This window comes from Tripterygium wilfordii, chromosome 4 (genome assembly GCF_013401445.1).
Source record: "Tripterygium wilfordii isolate XIE 37 chromosome 4, ASM1340144v1, whole genome shotgun sequence".
Taxonomy (NCBI): domain Eukaryota; kingdom Viridiplantae; phylum Streptophyta; class Magnoliopsida; order Celastrales; family Celastraceae; genus Tripterygium; species Tripterygium wilfordii.
Genome location: NC_052235.1, coordinates 13,709,954 through 13,717,982, shown reverse-complemented (window position 1 = coordinate 13,717,982; position 8,029 = coordinate 13,709,954). Strand labels below are relative to the sequence as shown.

General features: G+C 33.0%; 1 long non-coding RNA gene across 2 annotated transcripts; it reads left to right on the top strand.

Moving 5' to 3' along the window:
- Positions 1-211: 211 nt before the first annotated feature.
- LOC119995795 lies at positions 212-2,908 on the top strand. Of its 2 annotated transcripts, XR_005467728.1 has the most exons (4): positions 212-325; positions 1,867-1,903; positions 2,270-2,314; positions 2,711-2,908. It is a non-coding gene; the product is annotated as an uncharacterized LOC119995795 (long non-coding RNA). The 2 variants fall into 2 exon arrangements; XR_005467727.1 differs by lacking the exon at positions 2,270-2,314.
- The last annotated feature ends 5,121 nt before the right edge of the window (positions 2,909-8,029 follow it).

Below are 8,029 nucleotides of genomic sequence, written 5' to 3'. Positions count from 1 at the left end.
AGGCCCATTCTACGTCACAGACTTTCTTTCATGGTTAAATATATATTCCTTTAAAAAAAATCAAGAATAAAAAAATCTCATTGCATAAAAAAAGCTTTTTTTATAAATAATGTGATTATATTAAATAATCATTTTTTCGCAGGTGGGGTCTTAAAAAAAACCCTTCTTAAAATTAAGGGCGCTTTATTTTTTTTCCATTGGCACGCGTTGTTGAGCGGCTTCTCTCTCAGTGGTTCTTCGGCTCTCCTTCTCTTTAGGGTTCACGATGAGTGTCTGCTATTTGGTTCTCTGCTCGCCTTCTCCCATCTAGAGTTAATTGGACGCGGTAACTGAGACCCAATTCTCATTTAGTTCGTTCCCTTTCTCTCTGTTTTCCATGATTTATTTCTTTCGGGCTACCTTGTTTTGTGTTGATGGTTTTGGGTGTGTATTGTTACAGCTTAATGGGTTTACCGTGGATTTTTCTTTTGATCGCTTTTCGTTTCTATTCTCATCTGTCTGATTATACCGACCATAGCTAGGGTTTGATAGATTTTTGGGTAAGTCATATGGAACTAAAGGAATGATTGTTGACTAGACTTAGACAATCTTACCTCTGATTCCTATATTTGTATATAATTTAATGGGTTTACCGTGGATTTTTCTTTTGATCGCTTTTCGTTTCTATTCTCATCTGTCTAATTATGCCAACCATAGTCAGGGTTTTATAGATTTTCGGGTAAGTCATATGGAACTAAAGGAATGATTGTTGACTAGACTTAGACAATCTTACCTCTGATTCCTATATGTGTATATAATACAAAGAATATTCCAACTAGAATATCAATAGGCTATAGAAGAGACTAGGGAACGATTGGCCTTAGCGATTCTTCACTCCTAGTTTCATAGCTTTCAAGAAGTCAGTGAATCTGAATGGCTCACTTGGTGCTCAAATAGTCCTTATGTCATGCTCTTTTAAGTTTATACATCGTAATTGATTGATTGTGTAACCATCAAGCGGCTATTCTAACTTCCCCTAAATGTTCTTAACTTACAAGGTTCAATTAGTATTTTTTTTTTTAATTCTATATGTCTGTTCAATCTTTCTTACTGAGTACCCTTATCATACTTTTTTATATAAAAAAATTTCCCCTAAATGTTCTTTAGCAGTTGGAATTTTTGATTGCTATGATCCATTTAATTTTTATAGTCTCTGTTTTATATAATTTTGGAATCTTCTTATTTTTTAAGTGCCTTTTTACTATTTGATTGATGCATGTACTTACAAGTGTAGATGGATGAAGCATGGATCAAGTTGAATGATAAATTTTGTGATGATTACGTAAAAGGCGTGACTACTTTTTTAGATTTTGCGATGCAAGTAGCTGATGGATCTAATAGAATTCGTTGCCCTTGTCGCTCTTGTGTCAATCGTTTATTCTTCCCTCTTGAAGTAGTGAGAAGACACTTATTCATGAAAGGGATGGATAAGAGATATACGATATAGGAGTTGCATGGTGAGGCTGATGATATTGGTCCCACAGAATTTGAGGCAGTTTTTAATAAAGGAGAGATGTCGATAGATGTAGGCAATGTGGATGAAGAAGAGTTTGATGAAGGGAGTAGACATTCATTTGAATTGTTTGAGTCAAATGATGAGATAGATGATGATTAGGATTGCTGCAAAAGAACTTGACACAGGTACAACATATATAATTAGGATTTCCTGATTGAAAGTATTGGATGTCCACAAGTTTTAATTTCATATACTTAAATGATAATTCCTTTGCTTCTTTTTTTCATCTATGTGATGGCCTTTTCACCACACAATATGCATTTATTGAGTGCGGTCTCTTTTACTAATACTTTTCTTTATTATTATTCTAGATTATTCTTCTCCCGGACATTCTCATTCAGATTAGAGGTAAATGTTTCTCAATATTGAGGATTTAATTATCGAATTCCTCCATTTTTTCTCGTTGTCGGTGATGTTTTTATGATATTATAGTTCAAAGAATGTGATAGCTTAATGGGATTCATGATGCGCCAATTTTTTTATGCCCTGCAGCCCTTGGCTTTTTATTCAATATATTATGTGGCTTATTTAAAAGAACCATGACTGTTGGATGTTGTTTGTATGGATTATTATCAGGTGGTCAGATTGTAGAATTCTTTTGTCCTTTTCCTTTCCTTGGGAGGGTGGGGAGATTGTATGTCTGCAGAGTAGTACCATCCTTTTCTTGAGTAACAATTCTTTGGTTGCTGAGCATCTTTGTTCCGAATTTTTTAGGGACTAGTGAACTGGCTCAAGAGGTGTCCCTTTGTTCTGTAATTTGTAAGTCTTCTCTGTAATTATTCCGGTCTGGTTGAACAAGATATAAGATTTGCTTCTGACTCACGACAATACTCTCTTTCTGAAACTGAAGATAAGTAAGGTGGAAGCTCTTTTGAAACAAAAGATGATTGAAAGTTCATTAGGCCTTAAGCATCAAGAAATTGGGTTTATACTTTGACGCATCGAGAAATTGTTATACTCCATATAGTCTATACTTAGAGAGATGGCATTTCCACAAGCTTTTCAGATCGTGTATACAATTTACATGGTCTTAACATGTCCCCAATTTATTATTTTGGGTGCATTTTTTAATCTTAGTGAAGACTGGTTCTTTCCTATGTGATTTGCCCTTTTGTGGATGTAAGTTCTAATGATTGAAGATCTTTCATTATGCAGGTACAAGAATTAGTGGAGTGCCTTAGCTATTTTGGACTATTTTGTGGAGGTGATAACTTTGGAGCAGATTTTTGAGATTAAGCATGTAATCAGATTGAAGTGTGGTAGAACATTTTAATTAAGTGATAGTGATAAACTTTTTCTTATTATGGAGTAAACTTTAAAATGTACTCGTATGTGAACGTTATTTGATGATTGTTTGAGGTTCACTATCTTTTGCAGTTTAAAAATATTATAATATATTATAGAAAATTTTAAAGAATTAAATTTTAAAAAAAAATTAAAATAAGTATTAGGAACAAAAAAATTTTGATTAACAAAATATTATTGACAAAAAATATTTAATTAGAAATACATATATGGCAATGACTTATATTTTGTTGTCAATACTTATACGGACAACGACTCAATTTTAGTTGTCAATGCATGTATAGGCAACGAGACAATTGTCATTGCCAATACTTATATAGGCAACGACTAATTACTCGTTGTTAATGCATATAAAGGCAACAAAATAATTATTGTTGCCAATACATATATTGGCAACAACTACCACTTCGTTGTTAATATATGTGGTGGACGACTCAAATTTTCGTTGTCAATGAGCAAAGAAAACGCGGCATAAACAACAAATGTGACAACGAAAAATTTTCAATGCCTTTGATTTATTGGCAACGAAAATTAGGATTATAGACAACGAATATTATTGTTGTCAACGAGGTTTTTTGTTGTAGTGTATATATGTGCAAGTGCACCTACAAACTATCAATTAGGTCTTTTCATGGGGTTAGTGATTTGGGCTAATGTTTAGATATTAGGCCCATGAGAAACAAATTCGTTAAGGTAATTCAATATAGGGAAATTTTATCTACACACCACAAAAACACTATCTTTACACTATTTTTTGAACATGATAAATTTATACCAAAAAGTTATAAATCTACACATAAAATTATATTGAAAAGATGAAATTACCCTTATTTTATAAAATATTAGAAATATTAGCAAAGCACCCACCAGATAATGAATAAATTATTAAAAATTAATTTTACAGTGAGTTTGCTTCCCCTTCGTTGGAGACTGGGCTAAAAGCGTTGCTCTCAAAGTCAGTAATGGTCCCAGGGCATCTTTAGTAGACACATCTTATTCAAGAACATATTTTCTAATAAAATAGGTTGTTATTGGTCGGTCCTAAAGGTAAGAGCAGGGTGCCCTACTAATTTCTTCTCACTCATAAATGGCAAAACATCTACGAGAAGATCGAAGTCACCCCATACAAAAAAGAATGGGACTATTTGCACCCTATAATTTATTAAGCGCACCTTAATTCTTCACGAAAATGCTCAGTCTTAACCCACCCCATTGTCCAATACTGTTCATCTTAGTCTTCCTCTCAATCTCCATCCTTACAGTCGCAACCACTTCATCTGCCAGCTCCAAACCATACGCGCACACCACCCTCCCCATCTACCTCCACCGACAACGTAACAACAATAACATCACACCAAGAATCCCTTCAGATCTCCCCCATTTTCATCCTCTTGCCACAACCAATAATCCCTTTAGAGTTCCTGGAGAGAACAAAAATAGGTTTAGTGGTGAAGGTATGATGTGCGGTTGTCATCTGAACCAGAGGAAGCTAAAGAGAATCAAATCTATTGAGAAATGAACAAAACCCATTTGAGGAAAACAGAGGAATTAGGGATCCCAACTATTATGGTTTCACTTCTTTGACTTCTGCTAGGCTACCATTAGAGTGAAGAAAATGGAAGAATGTTTTGGAAGGACATGGAGGGGAAAGAGAATGGATCCATGGAAGAATAAGGGGAAAGTGTGGTGCTAATTGATTTTTATGAAAAAAACATAAAAAAGGGTTGTCCTTGATAATGTTATATTTTTGCTTGGGGTTTATAAAGATTGGGGTGTAGTTAGTAAATTTTTGGGGTGCAAATAATATTAATCTACAAAAAGATATGTAAGCTGGAATGAATGATTGATATGCGGATACACAGAAAGATTCTGTTGCTGAATGACTATGGTAAGTTGATTGCGGCAGTGACGGATCGGAGGAGATCCTTAAAGGCGGTGTAGGAGAGGGAGGAGTTTGAGGGAGACAAGCTCAAAGACGATGGGTGCAGGTGCGGTGGTGCCATTAGGGAGACTGGAACTAGGAAGGTCAATTTTTTGGGATCTCTATTGAAGTTTCGATTGAGTTCTTCCATAGTTATCCAATTCGAAGAATGGATTTGATTGATAAATTTTAAACTTTAAGGACATAAACAAAAATTCTATAAAACTTTAAGGGCATAAAGTATGATTTTGCCTTAAATTTTTAGTTTAAGGGTTAATATGTCATTGTCTACAAGGATATTTATGTAAACTAAAAAAAAAAAAAAAAAAGAGGTGTAACGATAGTGTTTTTGTGGTGTATAGATACAATTTTCCTTCAATGTATCCATGGGAATTGGAACCCCAAAGTATAATTGATTGTTTGGGGTGTGGATTTTTCACAAGAAATTTCACCATAATAATTACATTATAAATTCCCTTAAGAAAATATTTTCAATGTTAATCCTTCAAATATCCATTGGTCTACTCTTAACAAATAATCGTGGAAAAAAATATGAAAAATCTAATTTAGATAATTATGTGCAAAATAATGATCAATAAGACGAAAAATTAGGATTTGATAAAGAAGAGAAACAAATTAAACTACGGTATCAAAAAAGAAAGATTATTAGGGGGACATTTTTAGAAGACACAAAAGGCAAAAGCCTTTTTTCGAAAAAAAAATAAAAAATATTTACTACATATCTATTTATCTATGGAAACCTCTATCCATCACATTTATGATATTGAGAATCTTTATTACATCTCTATTTTATCATATATGCATTATATCTTTAGAAATTAAGATAAAAAATAAATGCATGCAAACACGGATTGGGGGTAAGTCCAGTAGTAGTCTAGTAATATATGAATGCATTTTATCTCATGTATATGGAAACAAAGACAAAGATAAAAATCTTAGAATTAATCTAATTTCTATGTGTTTAGAGATATAGATAGAAGATACGATGATCCAACCTAATCTCAGCCATCCAAAAGGGGAAAAAATAATGGCTGTCAGGGTATGTTGCTAGTGTTTATCTCAATAACGTACAGTACATCATAGATTCATAGTTTAGGCAATAAAAATATGTGTTTGTAAGTGTGTGTTTGCATCAATCAGCTCAACCTCCATTGCTCTCAAGGCAGTTTTACACTATGTCTCTATGAGCAGACATATATCTAAGGCTGCAGTCACTACAAGAAATTTGGGTTCCTGTGACAAATAAAATTGTCACTGAACATGGAAAACTCGTCACAAAAAGGTTTCAGTGACGAGCCTAGTGACGACGTACCTCCGTTGCATATACCTCCGTCGTTGAAAGACAAGTGACGACATAAAATAATGCGTCACAGAAATTTTTTCAATTGTGACAACAAGAACTTGTCATTGAATCGCTACTTTTAGTGACAACCTACGTCGTCATTAAAAGTTTTATGTGTGACGTGTTTATTTGTCACAAATAATTTATAATTGTAATTAAAACAAAAATATATTTATTAGCTAGGTAGGAATTTTTTTTTCTGTTACGGTATATGTCATCACATAATAGGTTCAGTGATGACTAATTGGTTGTCACTGTTTATATATTTGTTCCGTGACTAGCTAAGGTCATCACTATAATTGAAAATAGATTCGATAGACAATTATATTTGTGACAAAAGTTATGTAACAAAAGATTTTGTGCACTATTCCTTGAATAGTTTTAGTGACAAGTAATTTGGTCACTATTCATTTGTATATAATCATTCTAATCAATATTTCCTAAAATTTCTCAGTAGTATATAAATTAATAATGATCAATCAATGGTAAATAAACATAAAATATATTTAATATCCAAATGTATATCCATAAAACATAAACAATAGTAACTACAGTCATAGTTAACCTAATACCTAGTTAGAAAATAAGTATTACTGTTAAGAAGCTAAAACATATATAGAACAAAAAGCAACTTTCACGAGTATTGTTAAGCAGCTAGAACATATAGAACAAAAAGCAACTTCTCATAAGCTCCAAATGTATAGCTGAATCTGGTTTGATTGGAACTCATTAGCTATCTCAATCTTTAACTTGCATAAATTAATACAAGACAACTATTAGAGGAGTGAACTCATCCCAAATGCGCATTACCAGAAATCAAAGAGCACTCAAAATACAACTTTAATTAAGGTCTCAGGTCCCTAGCTTGATTATGCCATGATGCACAGTACCAAAAACCAAAGAGCACCCAAAATACAACATTAATTAAGGTCCCAGGTCCCTAGCTTGATCATGTCATAATACATTTTTCTGTGCGTAGCCAAACAAAACATTCATGACTATGGTAGCACATGTGATCAATACTAAAGAGCATCAGATTGGAGCAAGACGCACAACTGAAATAGACCGCAAATAGAGATGCAAATGCTTGAAGTAATGAAAACACAATTGAACACAATTACCTTCCAGAAAAGTATCCACAAACATGATCCTCAACATATCAACACTCAAATTTAGAAAACATGATCCTCAACAAAACTCAATGAAGATATATTTTTATGGCAAGATTCCCCACCATTTTCTTCCAACATTAACCTATTTGCTGCATTTCTTTGACTAATTTTCTGCAAACAATGGTACATATGCGAGGCATATATGTGTATTAAACCTGCAAGCATATCTAGCATAAGTAACACCACACAAATGAATAGACAAAAGCTATAAAAAAAAAGTAGATATTACCTGAAACTTCTCTGAGTGGAAGTACTCAATCAAAAGCTTCCAATCTTCACTCTTTACATCACTAGGAACATTTTTCAACCTTTCTTCATATGTCTAAAACCTTTTATAAGTCTCATGTAATCTTTGCTTCCAAATTCTATACAAGCGTCGTATGGTGTCTATAACAAATGCTTGAAATTTGTATTGCTTGCCTTCAGCCACTATAAACTTCTCCTAATAAAAAACAAAAAGAAACAGAAAAAAATCATTGAGAGATGTGTATCTCTATAACATTAAAGAAAAAAACATAAGATTTCAAAAAATCATGAATCATTTACCTTTGCAATTACTTTCTAAAAGAATACATTCCGCTGTAATAGGATTTAAATTTGGTTAGTTCGGGTGTTAGTTTGGGTCAAGTGTTGTTAAAGTGTCATCAAAGGCATAACCCATCTTCTATCAGTAACAAAAATATTCTGTGACAAACACACACAAAAAAATTAAA